Source organism: Notamacropus eugenii, chromosome 4 (assembly GCF_028372415.1).
Source record: "Notamacropus eugenii isolate mMacEug1 chromosome 4, mMacEug1.pri_v2, whole genome shotgun sequence".
In the NCBI taxonomy this organism is placed as follows: domain Eukaryota; kingdom Metazoa; phylum Chordata; class Mammalia; order Diprotodontia; family Macropodidae; genus Notamacropus; species Notamacropus eugenii.
The window spans coordinates 92,448,092-92,473,934 of NC_092875.1; the positions used below are offsets into that span (position 1 = coordinate 92,448,092).

Genomic DNA, 25,843 nt, shown 5'->3' on the forward strand with positions numbered 1-25,843 from the left:
AATTCCTTGTTGCCTAAACAGGTCTTTTATCTTCTACCCCCATGCTCTATCATCCTTTTTCAGATGAGCACTGGGACAAGTGCAAAACAATCCAATCAGTCCAATAAAGAAACATGATCTTAATGAATGACCACAGTTTGATACATTCTTGGTCAGGAGGAAGTTAATTTTTAATTGCAATGCAAAATTAAATAAATTTTGATGCAAAGAGCCTGTCACATTCCTTCAAGATTTTGGGATAAGTGAGGCTCTTCTTGTCCCCCAAGGGCATATATGGGGATATCTCAGAGGTGAGAGATTTTTGAGGATTTTTCTGGAACTATGAAGAAAAAGGAAAGATGTTAGAGAAGGAAGCTGTTGTTGAACTAAGGGACTCCTTACCTCCACCCGAGTTGCTCAGCATCCTGCCAGAATTCATAGACAATTAAGGTTTCTATGCCACTCTTTACTGATGCTAAGACTTCAGGCATCAACTTAACAATACTGTTGCAGCTTCATTGCTGTGGATACTGACCGGGCTCTGGATTTGACCCAACTATTTGCTGCCAGTCCTAGACATAACTTGTTCCCTCTGGCTGCAGTTTCCCAGAGATTCAGTATGCCTGTGGGCAGCAGCAGCAGCAACTTCCAGGCACTGAGGTTGCTATGTTCCCATGGCAAGCTTCTACCACCATAGGGCCAGGCTGACTTTATAAGCCATCATCCCTAGAGGTTTCCATGTGAATTGTTTGGGAAATAGGAGATGCACATATTTGCTATTGATGTACTTCCTTTGTCTTTTATCCTGCAGTTCTATTTTAAGTAAATTGTATTTTTCTACTACTATAATGTGATATCATATGATTAAAATAGTGATTGGTCATGGGACAGAAACTGAAAGGAATGAGGTCTTGAACATTTGTTTGAGTATACAGGAACCTAAATTCAGTTCAGATAGCCAAAAGTAATAGAAGTAATCTGTTAAATTTTCAGTCTTAGGCATCAAGGAAAATTGAGGAGTGAATGTTTTCCCAGCACCATTAAGGCAACTGTGTGTTTCACCTAAACGCAAAACCTAGAGCTGTTTGTTGAAAGGGAGAGGTTGTTGATGGAAAGTCAGGGAAAAAGGGTTGGGGGGACTGTGGGTAGCAATCTCTCTGCTTTCTCTGAGTTGCTTCTGTCTGCTTTCTGTTGTCTCTGATGTTTTCACTTTCTGTTACATCTATCACATCCCTGCTGCCAGCAAGCTGCAGGAGAGATACCAGCTGGTTATGAGCTAGGAATGACCACATTAATGTTTGATTTGCATGGGGTTGTACTGTAATTGTGTTAATTAAAGTTTAACTGGAGTTATTAGCAGCCAGTAGGGTAGAAGCGAACATGTTCAGCTGGCAGGCAGGAGAAAGTGGTGTGAGATATAGGGGAGTGGAGTGGCAGAGGGCATTAGGTTTGGGTTCCATCAATGCCATTAAGTCTCAAGAAGGAGAATATATTTGTAACTCAACAGACAAGGGAGAACATGAGGAAAAGGATTCAGATGGGGCACATTTCCCATTTATGGAAAATTGCATTCATTTTTCTTTGAGATGTGACTAAAAGCCCATGTTTTCTTAAAAGCATTCTATCTAACTTCTGACTCTGAATGTGAGGGTATGAAAACAGAATTAGATTTAGAGATAACCTGAGTTCAAATCCTGCCTCTGTAGGACTTTAGTCAAGTCATTTAACCTGCCTAAGCCTTAATTTCCTCATTCGTAAAGTGAAGAGATAGTATTAGAGAGCTTCATAAGCCCTTTCTATGACCTGGAAGAGAACCTTGGGAATATCATTGCTCTAATGCTTCTTGAGCTTTGGCAGGTCTACCCAAACTGAGAAGGCTTCAAGCAAAGTCTAGGCAATGGGCTATGTGTCTTTCACCTGAGGATCAACCTATCTAAACCAAAAGAACTTTGGCCATCAGGAAAGAAAACTTTTGACACCAACAAACTCATGTGCTAAGGTGTTGAAGGGATATGATTTATGTTGTAATAGACAGTGCCCCACAAAATGAAATTACAAATCTTTTGAAGCATAGCAACCTTTCAATGAAAAAAATAAGTTGCATAACGTCTTTAGTTCTCTGTTTACTTACCTATAAAATGGAGATGTTGCTTTCATTTTTTTTTTTTTTTTTGCTTCAAAGAGTCATGAGGAAAACATTTTTACCCTTCAAGGTGATATTGAAGTACAAGTATATTACCTTGTATGTCCTTCCCCTGTTCAAGGGCAGCACACAAAGACTACTCCTTTACATTAATTTTCCTCAGTACTTACAAATTATATTGAATTTTTTAATTTTCTTGGTATCCTGAAAATAATTTCTACTCACCATACAAAATTCTAACATTTGGAACACTCTGTCATATAGAGATAGGTTGATGTTTCAAAGAAGCACACGTTTTTTAATTTAATATAAGAAAAATTCCCTAATGATCAACAATGTCCAAGAGTGGAATAGGCTGCCTCAGTAGTTAGAGTTTTTTGTTCCAGGATATCTTTGGTCATATGAAGTTATAGTAGATAAAGATCTGATCTTGGAGTCAGGAAGACCTGAGTTCAAATACTACCTCAGACACTTTCTAACTGTGTGACAGGTCATCTACTTGTCTTCTGCCTGCCTCAGTTTTCTCAATCTTAAAATGGAGACAATAACACTACCTAATGCTCAGGGTTCTTGTGAGGGTCAAATGAGATCATATTTGTAAAGTAGTGTGCCAGCTTTAAAATGTTATATGAAAACTAACTCTTCTTATATGATTTCTGGTCTCTTATTTTTAACTTCTGAACTTCTTGTGACTCAGAAGCTGAAAGACTGCCCCCTCCTTTCCAATCAGGTACAATGTAGTGGAAATTACTATTGATGTTGAAATCTCCTCCCAACCCAGGATTTTGTTTAGTCAGGTGCATTCACAGACTGAGTAACCTACAAGTGACAATAAGGCCTCTCTATAGCTACTCTGATTGTTAACAGTATTAGCAATATCAAAGCCATTGACTACGGTGCAGTTGAAAGAACAATGGACTAGTAGTTAGGGAATCCTGGCTCTGACTCACACTAGCTGTATAATCCTCCAGAAATCATTTTGCTTCTCTGGAGCTCAGTTTCCTCTTTTGTCAAAACAAGAGATTAATTTTTCTCTTCCAAACTCAATATTATGAGACAAGTATTCTATAAACCTTAAGGAACGATATTGGTAGAAGTTATCTTCACAAGTAGATGCAGCTTTGGAGGACAAAGAGCTCAATGTCCATAGTTTCCTGGGTGATGCTTCCATGTAGAAACTGTATATTTACTGCCAGCGAAAATGCTGCTCATAGCCATATCCTTCTCAGTTAATGTCTATTGTGTTCTTATATAATAGAAGGTTTTTGTTAACTGACTGTGGTACTATGTACTGGTTCAACAAATGTTGAACAATATTTGTTATATGAAAACATCCCTGAAAGGATGAAAAATTAATGACATAGGAACTAGTTTATTGGTAGGGCACTGAACCTTCCATGGATAAGTATCACTTGGAATATGGAATATTCCAAATGTGGAAGTCACCATCCAGATGTTTCCAAATTTCTAGATTTGGGGTACCTTATAAAAGTAGATGTCATCTATAAAAGCTTAATGTTCAAAGGGCAACATCCTCACGTTCTCCATTGTCTCTAATGTCAGAAAGGAAGAAAACAGATTTAAGCATGAATATTACTGACTTAGGTTTATTACAAGAATTTATGAAGTTGAGTTGAATAGAGTAATTTAAGCCATATAAAGTAGTTTCTTCAAACCACACTCAGAGGAAGGTGGTGAATGTATTTTCATCATTTTTGTTTTGTAAATGGTGAAGGTTAAAAGCTGAGAGGTAAAATGATTTCTTCAGCAGCTAGTAAAAGTCAGTGCTGTAAATGAATCAACATTTTCTAGCACCCAGGCTTGTGCTATTTCTTTTAGATCCCTTGAGAAATCAAGGGAATAAAATAAAGTAGTGGTAGTTCATAGGAATGTTTTAGAGATAGAAAGGACCTTTGTCAAACATTATTTTTAGACAAAAATGAGCCACTAGGAAGGGAAGTGACTTGCCTCAGGTCAAATAAGTAAGTGGCAGATCTAGAATTTGAAGCAAAGCTTTCATCTTCCAAGTCCAGTGTTGTAGTGAAATGGACCTGCACACGATATAACAGACTTTGCATAGTATCTTTCATATGTTTAATGATGATGACGATGTTTTAATCGAGTGAATAGATATGTAAATGTAGTGTGAACACATTGTAAATTCACTACTTTCATCCTCTAGTGTGTTTATGTGAGTCAGGCAGTTAGGATTTATTATGTTTTAGGAAACATGCTGCACTTAGTGGCTCAGTGGACAGAGCGTGGGTCTGGAGTCAGGAAGATCTCAGTTCAAAACTGGCCTCAGATACTTACTAGCTAGGAGACCCTAGACAAGTCATTTAACCTCTGTTTGCTTTAATCCACTGAAGAAGGCAATAGCAAACCACTCCAATATCTTTGCCCAGAAAACCACATAGGGGGTCATGAAGAGTTGGACACAACTGAACAACAACATGTGTCATGAACCATGTTATATGTTGGGAAAAAAAAGAAAGAGAAAACAAAACCAAAATGACAGAAGGAAATCAAAAGAAAATAGTCTCCGCTTCCAAAGAGCTCATAGCTTAATGGAAACAACATGCAAATAACTATGCACAAATGATATAGATATAGATAATTATTTTATTACGTGTTTTATATAATATATAATTATGTATTATATATAATTATCTATCTCTAATCTCTATTGCTGTTTCTATCATATATATGCATATGTGTGTATATATGTATATGTGTGTATGTATATACATATATGCATGTATATATATGTATATACATATGTATGTATATAATGCGGAATATTCTCAGAAGTAAGGAATTAATTTTCAGGAGTAGTGGGAAAAGCTACTTGCAGAAGGTAGGGTTTCAGCTGAGACTTGGAGGAAGTTAGGAAAGCCATGAAATGTAGATAAGAAAGAAGTCCAGGCATGGGAGAGAACTAGCAAGAAGAGTTGGGAGATGGAATGTCAGGTGTGAGGATCAGAAAGGAAGCCAGTAGCACTGAGTTGAAGAAAACATTGAGGGGAGTTAGGTATAAGAAGTCCAGAAAGATAAAAAAAGACCAAGTTATGAATGCCTTAAAAGTCAGAAGATTCTATATTTGATCCTAGATGCTAGAAATTTATTGAAATTTGAGTTTGTTGAATAGGGAAAGGTGATATTATGAACACCCAGGGCAGTCTTAAAGGAGAAAAGAAGTTTAAAAATAACCATTCAGCATTGCTTCATGGAAGACAGAAGAGGCTGCCACCAGATTATCTTGTTAGTAGTAATATACAGGTTCATATAGTATATTGGGGAGAGTCAATTTTTTTCTACAGACATCATTTATGTATAATATGCCAATTAATGTAGAATTTATTATTGTGTATAAATATTTAGTAATTATAGTTTCTGGGGGAAAGTTAGCAACATGTGTTGCTATTTCTTAAATAAACCATTGTAAAGATATGATAAAAGTAAGAGTGTTGTTGATTCCTCGCTTCCACTAATGTACTCTTAGAGCTTCTTTTTCATCAGCTCACTTGAAGTCACGTTCTTATCTCCTACTTGCTACTTGTCACTGACTAGACATCAACCACTTATGAACCCCTTACTTTGGAGTGGTTGTTACTAATGCATTCTATGGTGGCCCTAACAGGGGGGATAAGAATAGGACTTAAATTATGAAATCTCAACTTTGAGCTCTGCCAATATTACTGACCAATGAAGTCTTTTGGACTAGGTTAACAGCATGCCAATACATTAGGACAAAGAGAAGAACTGAGTGCATAATCCTCCTATATTTTACAAAATGCTGTCTATTTTGTAGTCTTGACTTCACAGAAATTTAACCTATTCAAACTAGTAAGCAGGCATCATGCAAGGGATGATTAGGGATTTTTTAATATGTAACTTCATATATATGTATATATATTTATATATGTATGTGTATGTATGTATGTATGTATGTATATCTTTGTGTGTGTATGCTACTTTAATTTTCATTCTACTCCTTGTCACAATAATAACATCAGAAATGTCATTTGAGACCGTCTTAGCCATGAAAAACAATCGCAAGGGTCTAGTGTTTGGGGGTGTATGTTCACCATGTTCTATGTGCTTTTCATAGAGCAAGAAAGGACTTTTGTCAAAACTTCCCTTTAGTAAATTGTTAGGGTATCATTATAAGTAGAAACTTTCCTCCCCTGTGACAAAACCTATTTTAGGTGCCCATCACAACTCATGTTCTCTACAGTTACTTCATTCTATATAAGAGACCTCCTTTTATTTCTCCTGTAACTAGCCCACTCTATCTCAATGGAGAGTTTAATTATCCCTCAGGATTTAAGAAACAAAGTCAGTTCTCATATACAGAGTATTTATCTAGATATAATGTGATGCTAAGATGAGAGTCATGACAGTATTATGTGCCAGTCTTGACAAGAACACTTGGATCATCTTTGTCTCGAGGAGGGTCATGATAGAACATATAAAATGTGTAAGACTTGTTCAGGTCTTTCAGGGCCATGAGCACATTTGAGTACCTACTTTACTTTGGGGGATTATTCTGTTTTATACTCAGGATGGGAAAGAAAGTTGGTACTTTTTCAAAAAAAGCACCAATTTAGAGAATTCAGATCCCAGGCATCTTTGGATATATGCATCATGAGGAACCTAGAGAAAGAAGTTTTCAAGGAGGTGACAAAATTCTTTTGGTTCACAGTGGTTCTCCTTATCAACTCATCAGTCAGTCTTTTTATTTCATATTATAGACATACATACATGTACACATGTATGTGTATTGTGTGACTGTGACTGTGTGTATGTGTATATCTATGTATGTATGTATGTCATGCTTCCATCTTCTCTTTAAGGGAAGGGGCATAGTTTGCTCAAATTGCTTCAGCAGGGATTAATGACCAAGATTCACATAATAAATTTATGGATCCACTCATTATACCATTACTTTATCAACATACTTTATAAACATAACTTTAGAAACATACTTTAGAAACAATTATCAAATATTATCTCTTCCCACATTATGGATTGAAGAAGTCTCCTTTCTTTTGGTAGGTCATTTGCATTATCTTACCATATCTACCCTGTGTGTGTGAACCACCACTATATATGCTCTATTTCACAGAATTGATATGATTTTTTTTGAATTTGCCAGTTGCACAAAGAACTCTAGAGCACTGATTCCTCCCTCCTCTGTTGGAGCTAATTTTCTCTCTCCTTACCTCCCACATTACTCTATGGAGTCTGTATGTCATTATTCATTACTTTCACTGAGATAATTTATTTGCCTGGGATACTGGGAGCAGGTCAATTTGGTATAGCATAGAATGCAGGATGATGGAATCTCAGTTGCTATATTTACTCTTTGTCATTGTGCACCAAAAAGATATATACATAGATTTGACAATCCAATATCATTCCAGTGGACAGCTCTCTGTTCATTCCCAGATAAGCTGTCGATTGCACTGCATTTCTAGTCACTTGCTATCTGGCTTTATTTTGATGTAATAGTGGGGAAAATGCAGTTGGTAATGACCCATGACAGTTACTATATTGATATCCCCAGTCTTGTGAAGAGAGAGAGAGAGATGGAGAAAATAAACACTTGATAAAAGTATGATTGAAGATTAATAGTTGTCTGGTGCTGATTCATGATGAAACAGCCTGTAAAGAGATTACTTGTCCATAGTGCTGAATTGTTCAGCCTGCATCCGGACTGAAGGCATTCAGTCACTTTAGAGACTGCTTCTACTTTCCTGATTTCATTGCTGGAAAGATGCTAGTGCAAGGCTCAGGTGTGAGGGAGGGTCAGAGAGCAGCTGGCTAACTAAATTTACCAAGAAATAGAGGAAGCAGGATTTTCTGAACAGAAAAACATTTCTGCCTGGAGACGTTCAGTCAAAAACAATGATACTATTGATAATAGTATTAATTAATGAAGTTCAGCTTCATAATGATTGCAGTGCAAATTACAGAGGTGACTGAGGGCTGACCTTGGTTCTGACCTCCTTGATGACATGGTGGTACCATGAAACATATGCATGATTTAAGGTTGTGCTCCACCTGACTGAAGTAAAGGGGTGGATTTTCCCCATATGGTCAGTGCCATGATTATGATATTTAGGTGCTACTTCCACCTAACTTTTAGTTTTAGATTCTCAATTGACTAACAAATAGTTAAAACTCCTTTGCTTGGCATGCAATTCTTTCCACAACTGGGTGATATATTACTTTTCTAGCCTTATCTCATATTACTCCCCTCCATGAACTTTATGTTTTAGGATAAAGTAAGCATCCCTTACAATATATGTCTTGTGCTTGACTGCTTTTGCATTTACTCACACTGTTTCTTATACCTGAATGCCCTTATCCCCTTCCAACAACCCTACATGTCGATTTCTTACCAATCCTTTAAATCCTAACCCAAATATCACTTCCTCCAGTAAGCCTTCATTGATCCCCCCTCAGACTTCACGCAGAATTTTGTTTGCACACTGCTTATGAACTTATCTTGAATTATTTTAATTTTATAATGATCTTTGTATGTATCCCTCCACTGAAGTCTGCCTGCAAAGCCTTACCATGATACGAAGATACCTATAGGTTCTTGAAAACTGTATCAAATGGAAGAAAAGGTCTAGAAGTTGCAAACAAGCTTCAAAGCCTTTGAGTATGGACATGGCAATAGGCATATCTCCCAATCAATGACCAGCTTAGCAAAGTGCAGGGAGACCTATCACTTGAAAGTTAGCCTTCTAGGCCTGCTCTTTTATAGACACTACAATTCACGAAGACCATATATGGAATATAGAAAGGTTCTGCTCTATTTAGGGGAGGATTGTTGATGTTTCTCAGTCACACAGAAGTTAGATGATATGGGTCTTGAAGTCCTATCCAATTTTGGTAATCTGTAATTCTGTGTAGATATAAGCCATTGAAGCAATGAAATGTATATGCCTTATTCTGCTTTCAGATTGTAAGGTCCTTAAGATAAATGACTGTATCTTAACTAAACTAGGTGTCTTACCCAGTCTCACTCAGTGCTTAATATAATAGAATAATAGAATAATAATAACTGACAACCTATGTTGTGTTTTACAGTTTACAAAATTCTTTACAATTATATTATCTCATTTTATTCTCATAACGATCTAAGGGATAGGTGCTATTACTTTGCTTATTTTACAGATGAAGAAACTGAGGCTGGCAGAAGTTAAGTGACTTGCTCAGATGTGCACAACTAAGTGTCTGAGATAAAATTTGGACTTACGTCTTCCTGACTCCAGCTCCATCCCCTAGCTTTTTCCACTATGACACCCAGGTGCCTCTGAATTATATAGCTAGTGAATCGATGTTTCTTCTATTGAATAATCCCTACAAGATAGTTACATAATTGTGGTTAATCAAGATATGCCTAGGTGTGCTTGTAGGCTCTGGGGCAAGGATTACCACTGAATCACTTCCTCTCAGGAAGGATGATGGCAATACTTGCCAAGGTATGTGGCACACTCTGCTCATGTTTTAGGCATTCTTATGCATAACAAACAAATAGACACACATATCCATAAAAATCATAACTGGTACTCTTTTCATTCTTGTCAATTGCGTAGTTATTTATCTGCTTCAGATAAATAGTTTCAGAGGATTATAACGTTCAGCTTTGACCTTCAGAGATAAATTTTAGGGTCCTGTCAAGAGAGGATTTTCACTATGTCTTCTATGAAAAAAGTAGTCTATGGTAGGATCATGTTGGCCTGCATGTGCTGTTGAGAATTGAACTTCCTGAGATCTAATTTCTAGGCAAAACTATTCATGGTGGTCTGGGCGGTCTGGGATCATTCGTAGAAAAATAGGCTTAAAGAATCCTTCAGAAGATATAGTGTTCTTAAACTCAATATTTACCTATCAGTGGAGGATTCAATTGAGGGTAAAAATTAGCTATTACAAATCCCATTCTGTCTCATAAAGGGTCAGGTCTACGTTGGTTATTGTAGTGAGAACTTTTCTTTTTTACCCTACATCCCTCCCTTCTTCATTTTTATCTGTTGAATTTCTTCCCATCTTTTTATACTCAACTGAAACATCACATCTTCCAAGAATCTTTCTCTAACTTTCAAGTTGGTAGCTAGCCACTCCCTCAGCGCTCATATAATACCTGGTTTTATGCCCCTCTGGTGTATCTTTCTCATAAGTATGTATATTAGAGTTATCTAAGTGTGTTCTACCCTAGTACCCCTTCAATGCTTCAATATAATGGCAGTGAAATGTTCAATGCGATGCTGCTGGATCACAAGCTATGTGAAGTCCTATTAAAGTAAGCATGAGCCCATGGTGGACAGTATGTATTTTTTCTGGGAAGATGATCCTAGATTGGTTGCAGTGTAATGATTTTTTTGACTACAGTGAATACATCTTACATAACATACAGGGATTATAATCTGCACTGATGGATGGGAGTGCCCATACTAACAAAACCTTAGACTCTGAAGTTTTGCACAAGTATTAGCTTCTTCACTATCTTCTAAGCTCTTCCATGAAGTCAGGAATTACATATCATTTAAACTCTATCTCTTGCTCAGTGACTAGAAGGGTACTCCACACAGGAGGTTCTTAAAAATGTTGATTAAATAAATCCCTTAGTAGTCAGACACTTGTCAGCCCTCCCAAGTGGTAGAATAGTAGCACAATCTTTGACATTCCCCACATATGATTATACATCTGGAAGCTCAAGGACATCCATACAAAAGAATAAGTATAATGCCTTTGGGAAGCACCTTGGTAGAGTAGGAAGAACATGATACTCATTCAAAAGACCTGAGTCTAAACCCAAGATCTGCTCTCTTTTTGATCGTGAATAATTCATTTATCTTTTGCAAACTTCAGTTTCCTTTGTAAAATGGGGATGAAAACATTTGTATTAACTGTCTAAAAATACTGTTGTGCAGAAAGTGTTTTTAAGCCTGAGAATCCTAAGGAATTAGATATGCAGGATATAAGATAACTCTCCCAGGGGCCTACTAAAATCTTGAACACTCTACCATTCATTTCATGGACAGAAAGACAATAATAATTCCTTTTAAATATAATCCCTACTCCTAAGGGTATATGAAGTCAGTGTCAGTCAATTCATTCATTAGAGACTTTCCTTTAAGACAACAATGCGAAGTGTCAAGCGAAGTGATAGAAGTATTGGTGGGAGAAACCTCCCCAGGTCAGCATAATTTTAAAGATGGACAACAGTCTATGGAGATGGCAGAAATGTTAACATAAAATATAATATTATATATTACTTGCCACTTTTCTTAATAATCCTACTAATGTCAACATTCTAGTAATACGCTTGTATACTTACTCTTAAGATATTTACTCTTGATTAGGTTGAGGTGAACTACACCCTAAGTCCCCACCTTGTGATCTTACCTGGTAAAGGAACTCTAGTTTTAGCTGTATCTCAGCTGTTAATGTCTTTGTCCTGTTCATTGAGATTTATGGCAAGTTGGACCATGAAGGGTAAATTAACCAGAATAAGTGGGTACACTTGCCCGCATTGCCAAGGGTGACTGGGGCTTCATGACCAGGTCTTGCTGCCTCATAATACCTCCTCCCCATTTTCTCCTAAAAAACATGAAAACCTTTCCTGCTAGTCTCCTGCCAAGACATCCACCAGAGTAACGACTTTGCTACCCTGTTATCTTGATAAAGATGTTATATTCTTTCACTTATGAGTCTGATTTACTTCAGGACATCACAGAGAGCAAACTGTTAGGGATTAAGGTATAGCATGGATAGAAGGGAAACCAGAGACTAGACACAAAGGCATCTAGAGGACAACTATAGGACAATTATTTCCTGTCTATAACATAGTGCCTGGCACATAATAGGCCCTTAATAAATGTTTATTAAATTGAATTGAATTAATTAGGGGCAATATTGACTGTTAAGGATCAGCCCTACACATTGGAATGAAGGTTCACCAGATTTACACAATCATCACATTAATAAGAAATTATATTTGTACAGTGCTTTGCAATATGCAAAAGGGTTTATTGGATCTCTGAGTTTTATGTGCTTACTTTACAAATAAAAAAATCAAACTAAGGTACAGAAAGGCAAAGTGATTTTCATAATATTATATTGGCAATTAGTATCATATAGTCACAGAATGCAATATTGTCTAACCTGTACTTGGTTAACTATTACAGCAAATTTAAACATTATCATTTATTTTTTTTCATGAAGACCTTCAGTTAAGAGGAATGCACTTTCTTTCCAGGCAGACCATTCCACTTTTCTATAGCTTAAGCTATTATTCATCAAGCTTTCTTTTTCTAGACAGGGAGATAAACTGTGCCTTTCGTGAACATAGGATGCCTCTTCATCAGAAACTGAACCAAAGAAGGAAAAAATGGTGGAAAGGGTGACAAAAAGAACTCTTAAGATGTAGAACAGGAAAGCAGAGGAAAGTGAAGATGTGTAGCCTCTATTTTCTTAAGAAAATTGCAGTTTTCTAAGTGTTTTGTTTCCTAAGAGAGGCATTATAGGCACTTAAATACATATTAATTGTTGATTAATTGAGAAGATATCTGAAGTAAGAAAAGAAGATTTGGAACATCAGCCATGCAGAGTATAATAGTCAGTGAGGTGTAACAGCAAGCACCCTGACATACACAGGAAGGCATGCTGTACAGGTTCTTAGATCTACTTTTATAAAGGGAAAACAACTTTTGCGGGGTCAACAATCTACTTTAGTCAAGCACATATATCATTCACTTAGTTCAGGGGAAAAAGTCAGCACCTGAACTTCAGAGAAAATACAGAGAAATAAAAATCGACAGACAAGGCTTCCAACTGTCTGACCATAAGCAATACATACAGAGTTACTAGACAGAAAAGCACCAACATCTGGCTTTTCAAAGCTAGGGAGCTCCTTCATGGCTAGCCAGAGTCTCATCTGGCCAAACAAATGATTCCAATGAGTAAGCCCCAAAGTAAAACCTTACCTCAGAATATTTATACACTTTTCACAGCCTGAGGTCATGACCCTCTGACCCAGTGCCTCAATAGAATTTAACAAAAGGTACTGAGGCCTATTAATGTATGGGGAAGATCTTTAACTCTTTCCCTGTCCACCATTAACCCTAAATTACCATTACATGAAGAAAAGGTCATTAAGTAGTTATCAGAGCTCATATGAGGCAAAAAAACAAAAATGCTTTGTTGGCCTGTTTGGAAGGTTATGTACAAATTCCTCTAAGGATGTTCAAAATCATAAGAGTAGGAGCAAAGAAGAAAATCTGGTAGTAATTCAGGCTTGTTTGGCAAGTCATGAGCAGCCATAGGACAACTGGGCAAAGTATTCAAGAGTAGAAGTTAATTATAAGATTAAGACTGAGAAGGGAAGAGAGTGACATTAAAATCTTCCTTACATATTTTAACTCCTTCATGCATGGCTAAATGAGGAAGGAGAAATTCATAAAATCATGCAATTGGCATCCACTACAAATTTATGTTACATAACTTTAGCCAGGCCCTCACTGCTGTAAGGCAGGGCCTCTATACCTCCCAGAGCAACTCACTATTCCACTCTCTGCAGCATGGCTTCCCAAACTTTTGATCCCTCTTCAAATGTCTCATGATTCCACCCTAATTCCCTCAACTGAAAACTTTTCATAAATCTCGTCCTGACACTTTTCAGCTCAAAAATTAGTTCCCTGTTACTACATAAATAAGTTAAAAATTCCTCTGCCAAGCATTTAAGTAAATAAGCATTGATTAAGCATTAGCTATGTAAAAATTGAGTTCTTTCACCTCTTCTCCCCTCTGCCTCATCTCACATCACTAAGACACATCCTCCCCTAACCCTGTTTCACATAATGAGGTGACCCTTCTTCTTGCCCTTCTGCCTATGAAAGTGATCCTATTTCATCCTGTCTTCTCCAGCAGATTATCCCCTCTATCTTCTTGACTCTCTCATTTACTTTTAATTTCTCCCTATCTACTGAATGTTTCTTTACTATCTACAGATATGCTCATGTGTCTTCTGTACTCAGAAAACCATCATTATCCATCCCTGCCATCTATTCTCTTTTATCTCTTCTGCCCATTGTGGCTAAACTTCTTGAGATGGCCATTTTCAATGGTTTCCCCCACTTTTTCTCTTACTCTCTTCTTACTCTGAGGAGTAGCCAGCTTGGGTAGGTGACACTTTTAAACATAAAACAGAATCAGTAGCACACATAGAATAGGACTCAAATCTCTTCTCTTTAGAACAATGTGTTTGTATACTGTATCTGGCTACCCTGTATTCTAGTCTTCTAAGTCAGAGAATTGTTAAGTCCTCTTACATCTACTGTAACAACAGCTAGCCCCACTCACATAATTAGCCCATTATGACTGGGGATTTCATGCAAATCATTCATTCATACTTAATTCACAAACAATTGTTCTAATTCCAACTACTTATCAATGTGTGTCCCGCTGTATTGCATGTACAAAAGCTACAAAGAAACTTAGGGATCAGCACTTTGTACAAGAAGCCTTTACTAAGGGAAGGGATTTTCATATCTATTCCCCACGAGTTCATAGGGTAGGATCAATCTCTTGAATTATCTTTCCTTACACATGTCCATACCTCCTGTGTGACCAAACCTTCAATGACTTCAAAACACGTTTGTAATATGGTGTCATAGTACATTTTTCCTCCTCATTTAATTTTGTATTCAATAAGTTACTCTCTGGTGACTTGCTTCTACCTCGTTCACTTTCTCCCATAACGATTCCCGCCTGTCCATATTCATTGCAACTATTTTAGTCCCAGCTCTCATTACAATTTTCTTGGACCATTATAAAAATATACCTTCACTGTTGTTTCTATCCTCTCTTCAGCTCCAATTATATTTTATGTTGCTGCCAGAATATGCATGCATTTGTTTAAGTCTGGTCCAGCTACATTTCTGCTAAAAAATTTTCAGTAGCTTCCTATTATTATGAAAATAGATTAAGAATTCTTCTTTCTGACATTTAATTCAAATCAGTAAGCATTTATTAAGCATTTTCTATGTGAAAAAACTGTGTTTTGCTGGGGTTCTTTATTCAAAATACATTCCCTGTCTTCAAGGAGTTCTCATTCTAATGAGGAAACAAAATGCAAACAAATGTCTGTGTGTGTGTGTGTGTGTGTGTGTGTGTGTGCATGTGTGTGTGGGGGAAGATAGAGGGAGAGAGAGAAAGAGGGAGAGAGAGAGATGACAGATATGATGATGATGATGATGATGATGATGATGATGATGATGATGATGATAATGATGATGATGATTTATTGCAGATAATCTCAGAGAGAAGTCACCAAGGTTAAGAATGATCTGGTAAGGTATTGTATAGAAGGTTGAACTTTTGTTGAAACTTAAAGGAATCCAGGAGATTAAGGTGAAGAAGGAGAGGATTCCAGGTATTGGGAACCACTAGGGAAAATGCTTAGAATCAGGAAATAAAATATCCTCTTTGAGGAACAAGGTTATTGCCACTAGATGGAAAAGCACATGAACAAGAGTAAGGTATAAGATGACTGCAAAGGTAGAAAGGGACCAAACTGTAATGGATTAAAAAAAGACAAATGCAGAATTTTCTATTTAATCCTAGAGGTGATATTGAACAACTAGAGTTTATTGAATGGAGAGGAAGGCGACATGATTACACCTGAGTTACTTTTAAGATCCGTTTGACAGCTGAGTGGAAGATGGATTGAAGTGGTGAGTGACTTGAGGCAGGGACACTAAGCAGTATGCTATTGCAACAACCTCTCTTTATTTTAGTACCTTTCCCCCTGTTGCTTATTTCCAATTTATCCTTTATATAGCATTTTAGTACACTGTTACTTGCATGTTGTCTTGCTCGTTAGATTGTAAACTCCTCAAGTGCAGGGGCTGTCTTATTTCTCTTACTCTCTCCAGTGCTTAGCACAATGCTTGGCACTTAGTCAATATTTAACAAATATTTTTTTAACTGACTCAGAAAATGACGATAAGATACATAAGATATTTTTCAAATTTTGAAGTTACAAATAAATACCATCTACTAATATTAAAATGACTGTTTATACTCTAAACTTCTTTAACTAAGGGAAAGTCAAAGCAACTGATTATGTCAGAGCCATAGCCAGTTATTTTTTCACCCAAACCTCCCCCATCCCACAAAAAATAAAAGCTAGTTTAAGAGGTGATGATGATGCTGAGAGGGAGCATCAGACTGTCTCATCTGAGACAAATAGGACTCTGCCTTCCTGGGAAGGGAGGAATCAATGGTAGAGTTGGGAATGTGGGTGGGAGGGGAAATCAAGAGGCTGCTGCACTGGGAGCCATCTCAAGCCAGTGAGGCAACTGTGCCATGTGGGAGTGGTGCTTGTTGTTAGGATCCCAGCACTCAATAGCTGCTAGTAATGCCTATGTGCTATGGAAATTTCTAGTCACGTCATCCATTGTCTTGATAGTAGCTATAAGTCTGCTCACAGAATACTTTTCTGGCTCTGATATAGGACTCTCCAATGTACTGTGCTGGGTATGAATCTTAAGGTCTCTCCAGGTATGGAACACACTCCTAACCAGGGGCTTCTCCAAATGTTCCCAAGTTTGCTAATAGAACTTTGTGCATTATTTAACCATGAACAAACAGTAGCCTTTGAGAAAATCTAAACAGCAGCAGTAGGGTGACCAAACCATCCCTCAGGAGGTTACTACATCAGTAATAAACAGGTCCTATAGCAATGTCCCCTTTACCCCACTGGTGACCCAAGGAAAGCTCCTTTTCCACCACACTGATGCAATTATTCAGCTTCCAGATTTTAATATCCTGATTTTAAAAATAAGAAAACAGGTTCAAGTTGGGCATGGGGGAGACTGACTTGCCCAGTGTCACCAAGACTGCAAGTACCAGAGCTAGGATTTTGGACCAAGGTGGAAAATCTTCCCTACCCACTAATAGGCCTCAGATGGGGCTATTGGGGGAGGCTTGATTAGAGGAGGTTTGTTTTGTATTTGTATTTAGTGTTTTGTATGAAGGTCCACACCTTTTGTTAGTTGCTAGTGAAGCACTGGGTCATAAGGGTCTTGCCCTCCTGCTCTGAAAAGTGTATATACACTCCGAAGTGAGGTTTTGCTTTGGGGCTGACATTGGAAGAGTGTTTGTGTGATTAGGCAGAGGAGACTCTGGCAGCTTTTTAGGAGACCCCCTTCGATCTCTCTCTTTAAAAACCCGGATGTTGGTACTGTGTCTCTGGTAACAATGTATGTGTATTGTCTATAATCAGACAGTTGGAAGCCCTCTCTGTTGGTCTTTCTGTTTGCAATTTCCTTTTGTGATTTCTGTTTGTATTTTCTCTGAAGTTCAGGCTGTTGACTTTTTCCCCTGAACTGAGTGAATGATATATGTGCTTGACTAAAGTAAGATTGCTTACCGCTTTTAAGGTTGCTCTCCTTAGAAAAGCAGATCTAAGAATCAGTACCAGCAGGTCATACGGAGTGCTGGGGTCCTTACTGTTATTCCAGGTTGTTTAATTCTAGTTTCAGTGCTTTTCCTTCCCTATTCCTCACTGTTCTATGACTCTGATCTTTATGATTATTTTTTGAGCTAAGCAAAGCAAGGTCTCTACATTTGACGGACTGGAAAATTTTTTTTCTTTCCATATCCAGCACATATTAATCACTTAATAAATGCTTTTTAACTAACTGATTGATTTCTACTTTGGGTTACAAACTCTTCCTCCTTGGCCTTTACATCATACTTTGTGTAGATTTCCCTAAAGCATTTGTGATATATTTTATGACATAATTTTTGACATGTACCATATCCTCCTACCAAAATATGTGTTCCTGAAGTGTAGGCCTTTCTATTTTCCCACTGTCCAGTATTGTGCTCTGACCACAGAATCACAGAGTCAGTATTTAATACATCTTGGGTTAATTTCTTTCCGAAATAAGACTTGGTTTCTGCTCTCCAGGAGATCACAAATTATCAGGGAAGTCTTCTAGAAAATGATGATCTTTGTCCTATATGGTATCTTTAACATCTGTCTTGGTGCCACTGTGGATAGAACAATAGACCTGGAGTCACAAAGGCCTGAGTTCAGATTCAGCATCATGGACTTACTAGTTGTGTGACTGTGTAAGTTAGTTAACTTCTGTCTACCTTAGTTTCCTCATCTATAAAATGGGACTTACCTTGCAGAGTTGTTGTTTGGATCAAATGAGGTAATATTTGTAAAATTCTTTACAATCTGTATTAACTCTAATTTTACAAATATAAATGCTAATATACTATATAAATATATATATATACTGTATGTACTTATATCTAAATTATGCACCTAAATATATTGTATATAAATGCAAATTTATACATAAATACTAATAATAACTATTATTAACTGTTGTTGTTATCTGTTCACTGGTTGGTCATACGCCCTAAAAGTCATCCCAGTACAGACGGACAAGCACTGAGTGTCAAAGAACCCAAGAGTCAACAGACCTTGTTTCAAGGCTTGATTCATGAACTCATTTGACTGTGTAATATGGGGTGAGTTCCACCCCAAATCCCTGTAACCTCCCTGAGCCTCAATTTTCCCATGTGTAGAAAAGGGAATAAAACCATGGGTACTACTTAGATTATAGGGGTGCTGTGGAGAAAGGTATTGGAAAAGTTAAGCATTGCCAATGTGTGAACTATCTAAAAAGTTACATTTTTGTGAATAGATTCTTTTCATCACAACTGGATGATGGGCTCTTTGAAATCACGAAGGATGTACAATTCATTTTTTTAATCTTCTCTGTGTGCCTAGCATTGTGTCTTACACACAGATTGTGTTATGCTACTACATAGAATTCTGGTGATACAAATTTAAAAGAATGCCTAGTGGAGCACTCAGCATGGGACTATTATATCACAAAGCTATTACTCTGGTAAATATAATTATAACAAAGACAATTATTATAATTACATATCTCAATACCTCCAAGTTTTGCTAATACTTCTGTTCTCTCTCTCAGGTGCACTGACTCACTGAACTTCTAAGCATTCAACACAACTCCTCCTTCTTCGAAGCAAACTCTTTAAACATATACTCTCTCCTGTGGAAACTGTCCATACTCCTTCATTTATCCAACATGGGAAAGAAGGGAAGGGCATAAACATTTATGTAGTTTCTATTATGTGTCAGAAACTTCAGATTATGCTCATTTTACAATAGAGGAAACAGAGATTAAGTGTTTACATAGCGAGTGCCTGAGGATAGATTTGAACTCAGGTCTTCCTAACTCTAAATCCAGCACTCTATCCATTGAAGCACCTTGCTGTTGTTAGTCTTTTATTATTGAAAAGGACTAATAACATTCCTGGTGATGTTTTGACAGGCATTTAAATTGGATTTAAGTGAGGCAGAGTTGCATAAAATCATCAGCCTCACTCTCTCTTTCAGAGTCATCCCAGTCCAGTGTCAAGACAAAAGTCAAGATGACCAGTGATGGCCCACAATGCATTGGATGACATTGGTGTCCTTGTTGTCTGACTAAACTCTTAAGTTTTTCACAGAACCTGCTTCTGCTACCTTCATGCCATTGGAACAAATTGTTCTCAGTCACCCAGTCCACCTGGGGGAAAGTCATCACATGCTTAAGGTATACATCCCCCTAACTCACCATTGGGTTTGAGGCCTACTGATTACCCTTTACCTGCTTTAGTCAGTCTACCAGCATGGCTTACTAGGGTGTGGCTGTTGGGTATGGTATAATTCCTTGAAACCACAGGTGAGAATTGTGTGAAGGTAGACATCAAAGGCAGAGGAGGAGCCCTGAAAATGGCTCAGCAAGCCCTCACACCAGAAGGGCTAGACCTCTCTAAACATTCCATACATCCTATGCAGGACAGTTATCAACATTCCATGACCCTTAGCATCTCTATTGCTACTTTTTGATGACTTTAAATGGTCTCAGGGAAAGATCTAGGGATCACTTGACCACCGACAGCTCCAAAGAGCCTTGGGTTCAAAGTAAATCTTCTTTTACTGGAATCTTCAACCTCAGTTATGAAAGATCTGCTAAAGTTTACATTCACTGGTATAGCCTGGGAGAGCCCATAGTCACATCTATTCCATAGTGAAGCATTGACAAAAAACTATGGGGGAGGATTAGGCTCATAGGTCTAGACACAGTCCAATCCTCTTATTTTATAAATGAAGAAACTGAGACCCAGAGAGGTTAAGTGACTTACCTAAGGATATCCAGGCAGTTAAGCATGAGAGGTGAAATTCAGATTCAGATCCTCTGACTCTAGAACTAATGATATTTCTATTGTACTATGCTTCTTCCCATTAGAAATGCTCCTACTATTATCTCCTCCAGTAGAATGCTCTGATTGTTCCTTCCAATAGGAGATGACCCTCTGCTTTCTCATATTCTTCTAACAGAGCACAAGTTTGGGTAGGCCGTGCCAGGCTAGAAATGCTGCAAGGATGAGCCCAGGGATTGACTACATGTGCCATGCATGGACCAGGCTTGTTCACTCATCAACAGCAGACCAGCTATGAAAAGATGAATTATTTTGGCTGCAGCTGCTAATGAAGGCCATCTCCTAAAGGCATAGAGATTTGCAGTTTGAATCAGGGGTGGGAGATTTCATGTCATCTGTGGTATTTGAAGGAAATAATCAAAGTTTATATTTAATCTATGCTTTCTGGCTATGGAGCACTTATACTTTTGATTTTAATAACCCCAGAAGGTAGGCAGGACAATATTTATTATCATTTCTATTTTATAGCTCACAAGATCAGGATTAGAGAATTAAAGTTGAAAAGGACTTTAGAGAGCATCTAGCCCAATTATTTAATTTTAGTGATGCTCTAAGACTTTCCCAAGTGACTTTCCCCAAATCACACAACTATTAAGTGGAAGAATTATGAGTTGAAACTAAGTCTTATCACACCTATCCATTTCTCTGAAGTCAATGAATTGGTATCTTAACCAGCTGTGTTAGACTGGGTGAACAAAAGGATTGTGGTAGATGAGGGAGTTGAGAATGGCATGAAAGAGTTGGGAAATCTGAGTTAGAAGAGATAAACTATTCATTGTATAAAAGAGGAACTTGAGACCCAGAGAGGGCATGGGATTTTTCCCAGTGTACTCAGTGAGTTAATAAGAGAAATGGAATTAAAAATCAGAATTTTTGATTTCGAGTCCAGATCTTCCCCACTATGTCCTGCTAGAATTCTGAAGGCACATTTGGATACCAAATCAAGGCCGCTCTGGCACTTGAGCTGAGTCGCAGCCCAGCACCCAGCATATAAATCAAATACTGATGTAATTCATCATGGAAAACCCTCACGAGACCAATGGGGAGGGGATGAGATGATACTGCCTCAGGTGCATTGGGATTATAAATAGTCCTCTTCTTCCCTTTGGCCTGTACACCCAAGTTTCTCCATGTTCTATTTCACTGATGATGAAGGATCCCCCACATAAATGATGATACACAAAATCTTCTTCATTTTGATAAATGACATTTATTCCATGGATTCTTTCTTTTTTCTCTGATACTTTCTGCTTACTACATTTCCACTATTCAATGTCAACCATGAGCTCTGCTGGTTGAGTGTTGGAATTATGATATCAGGAGCAAGTGGGCTGTTAGAGCTATGTGACTATATTTCACAGGTAACCACACAATTTATTTTGGGCAACTTACATATTTTAGGAGAATTGGTTTATATTTCATAGGCTAAAGTCACAACTGTCAAACACAGAGTGGCCGGTGATATACACAGACCATGCTTGGCTGAAGACAGACTAGAGGAGGGGACTGGGAGTCTGTGGGCCCCAGAAATCAAGAAATGTGGCAGTTCCATATATTATGAATTACACTAGCTTTGGAGTGGAGAGGCTTCAGTTTAAATCTTAATTCTTTCAGTTACTAGTTATGTGATCTTCGGTAAGTCACTTCCTCTCTCTGAGGCATTTTTTTTCTTCATCCACAAATGTGGATCATACCTACATGTCATAAGATATTCATAGGATTGTCATAAGGAAATGTTTTTTAAATAAAATTTAGAGATTTTTTTTGTGTTAGAAGTTATTGTAATTTATCATTATTATCATTTGAATTCATATTGTGTAATCACTTTATCACACTAATATGCCAGAATCCCTGAATTGTAAGAAACATTAAATGACTCCTATTTACACCCATACCTGAACAAAAATGCCATCTACATCATAACTGATAGAAGAATAGCTAGGTCTTTATAGAGCATCCTCAATGGGGAGAAAATCCCTAACTCCCAAAGTAGAACTTTCTATTTTTGGATAGCTCTAATTCTTTCATTTTGAAGAAGTGATAGTGGTAAGGGGATGAATTTTAATAATTGCTGGGCATGGGTGGTCTGTTTTGGTGATCTCATGTACCAGGGAGGTTGTCTGATGGATCTCTTGAATTTGGGAGTTTTGAGTTGCAGTGGAATATTGGTTGTCCAAACTAAATTTGACATTGATATGGTGAGGGACAGAGGCACTAGGCTGCCTAAGGAGGGGCAAACTAGCCCAGGTCAATCTTTTCTTTCTTTCTCTTGTCTACGATAACACACCTTCCTTCCTTTTTTCTTTCTTTTTCTTTTTTCTCTTCTTTCTTTCCTTCCTTCCTTCCTTCTCTCCCTCCTTCCTTTTTTCCCTTCCTTTCTTTATCATCTTGACCACTACTAATAAATAATATTTATATAGTGTTTTAAGGTTTATAAAGCTATTTACCTAATTTTTATGAGTTTATCCTCACAATAACTCTGGGGGGGAGTAGGTTCTATAATTATTCCCATTTTACCATGGAGGAATATGAGGTATACAGAGTTTAAGTGAAGATGAATACACACTACACACACTCACACACACACACGTATATGTATTGTGAATGTATATGTGTGTTTATGTAGAGACAGACAGATTTAATATTCCCACTTATTTTACTGTTTAGTAATTGTTTATTTCTCTTTTTCTTGCATCCTCTCACAATTAAAAAAAATACAAAAATAAGGACAAAAGAAAGCACCAATGGCAAATGCCTTCTTTTAAAGCCATCACCTCTCTGTGAGACTGGGAGTAGTATGTTTCTCTAGTACTCTGGAATTGTGGCTAGTCATTGCATTGATTACATGTCTCATTTATTTTGATTTTTCTTTATAATGTCATCACGTAATTGGTTTTCCTAGTTTTTCTTACTGTACTCCACATCAACTCATAGAGATCACCCAGTTTTCTTTTGACACTGTCCCTTCTGCCATTTCTTATGGAGGGGAAAAGGAAGAAGCATTTATATAGCATTAACTATGTGCCAGGCCCACAACTCTATCCAGTACACCACTTATCTGGTACAACAATATTCCATTACATTCATATAGCACAATAATTTTTAGCCATTCTCCAATTGATGAGCACTCCCTTTTTAGTTTGAAGTTATTTGTCCCCACATAAAGATTTGTTACCAATACATATATGTGCATGCATGTGTGTACATACATGTATATGTATACCACACAATTCTGTGGGTATATATATACTTAGACACACATATGTGTATACATTATAGATGTACATATATAATATATGTGCACACACGTATGCTCCCTTTTCCTTTTGCTTTGGTCTGTTAGCAGTATAAACCAAGTAACGATATTGCTGAGTTACAGTTACAAAACCATTTAGTGGTTTTGGTGGTAAATATATGTGTGTATACATGTGTACGTATCTATATCTATAGATGCGCATATGTAACTACATGATAAATATTATCACAATTATCCCTTTTATCTTTCATGATTCTGTCTATTCCTTCAGTGCTGGGTCATGACTTCTTCTCCTAGCTGTATATTGTTCTAATTCTTAGTAAGTATTATCCTGGCAAATTCCCCAACAATTCAAGGTGAATTGTCACCCTGAATTTGCCTCTTTGTAACTTACTAATTTCTCTATGGTCAAAAAGGAAAAAAAAAAAGAAGAAAAAAAATAGTCCTATTCCTCCTTTTACATGACAGTCTTTCAAATACCTAAGAAGAGACATTTTGCTTATCATATTTCCTTGAGACTTCCTTTTTATTGTTGACTAAAGAAACCCCTTCCCTTCAGTTGACACAGTCATGGAGTTATCTCAAGACCCTTCATTTCCCATAGTGGTTGCCCTCTTCTGGTTCATTTCTAGTTGATTATTATGTTGCCTAGAACTCCACAGATATTCTACATGTGTCTGACCAGGGTAAAGGACAACTGGGCCACCCCCTTATTCTAGGAATGAGGCTTTTCTTGATTCAGTCTGGGACCCTTAGTCCACTCTTGATTTCTATTGGCTTTTCAGTTCACTACCCAATCCCCATCCATGTCTTTTCCACAGTTTAATATATAAGATGTTTCATCTATAAACAGGTATAATACTACTCAAACACAGCTAGGGCAATGGGCACATGTGTTGTTCAGTCAATCTTGAGCCTGGATCTTCGTCCCTGGGTACACTTATGCTTGTGTTCCTTTTTCTGAAGATAACCTATTCTGGGACAGCCAGTCTTTTTTGGGGGGGGGATGGTTGTTTCAGGAATAGGAAAGAGAAGAGAATAAGTATTTGTATAGTGCTTGCTATATATCAGGCATTTTACAGATGAGAAAATGAAGGCTTTAGAAAGGTGACTTGATCATGGTCATGCAGTTGCAATCATCATATTCCCCTAAGACTTCCTCCTTTTTGGACTAAAGAAGCCTCCTTCCTTCCCTTCAGCTGATGCTGATATGGCATTATCTCCTAACCCTTCATGTACTGTACTTATTGCCCTCTTTTGTTTCATCTCTAGAATTTCACAGAATACTCCTGATATATCTGACCTGGATTTGACCTCAGGTCTTCCTCACTGCAGACCCAGTGTTCTATACTGCATTATCAGCTGCCTCTGAGAGGTCCTGGTTTCTGTAGTAAAAGATGCCTGGCAACAGGAAGTTTTTTTTTTTTTTATTTTCACTACCACTTCTCCAAAAAGAAGACTATCTATAGAATGAGCCCAAGTGATGCCCTGACTTGACAGAGGACATGGGGTTTTGAGGGAATTCTTCAGAAGTGTGGAATGAAGGTGAAAGTGAAACAGCTATTTATCAATGCTATTAAAACAAAGGACAAACACAACAAAAACCCCACATGCTTTAGTGTCAACTTTCAGGGAGAACGTTGTAGGGATTATGTGTTAATGTGTCCACTGACTTTGTCAATATATTCTTCTGAATCTTTTACATTCAATGAATAGATGGATGGAGAAAATAAGGTTGAACAGTGGATAGAATGCTTGACTCAAGTCAGGAAGACCTGAGTTCAAATTCGAGCTCCAACACTTACTAGCCATGTGACCCTGGGAAAATCACTTAGCACAGTGCCTGAAGGTGGTAAGTGTTGAATAAAGGCTTATTTGACCAATAACCTTGTCTTACTTGGTTTCCTCCTCTATAAAAGGGGGATAATAAAAGATCCAACTTCCCAGGGTTTTGGGGAGGAACAAAAGACAATATATATAAAGCATCTTACAGACTCTTACATACTATATAAATGCAAATCATCATCGTCATCATTGTCATTTGATAGAAATGGCATTTACTGAGCACTTAATCCAGTGCTTTTCCCCTATTAATTATTTTCTGTTTATCCTTTATATATCTTGCTTTG

General features: G+C 37.4%; 1 long non-coding RNA gene across 2 annotated transcripts in view; it reads left to right on the forward strand.

Moving 5' to 3' along the window:
- Positions 1-22,219, forward strand: part of LOC140500392 (uncharacterized) — a 120,847-nt gene extending 98,628 nt beyond the window's left edge. Inside the window, exons 2-3 of one of the 2 annotated variants that reach the window (XR_011965718.1) lie at positions 19,703-19,788; positions 20,577-22,219. This is a non-coding gene — a long non-coding RNA (uncharacterized lncRNA). Of the gene's footprint in view, positions 1-18,566; positions 19,789-20,576 lie in introns of those variants that run through there. The other variant, XR_011965717.1, reaches the window with a different exon arrangement.
- The last annotated feature ends 3,624 nt before the right edge of the window (positions 22,220-25,843 follow it).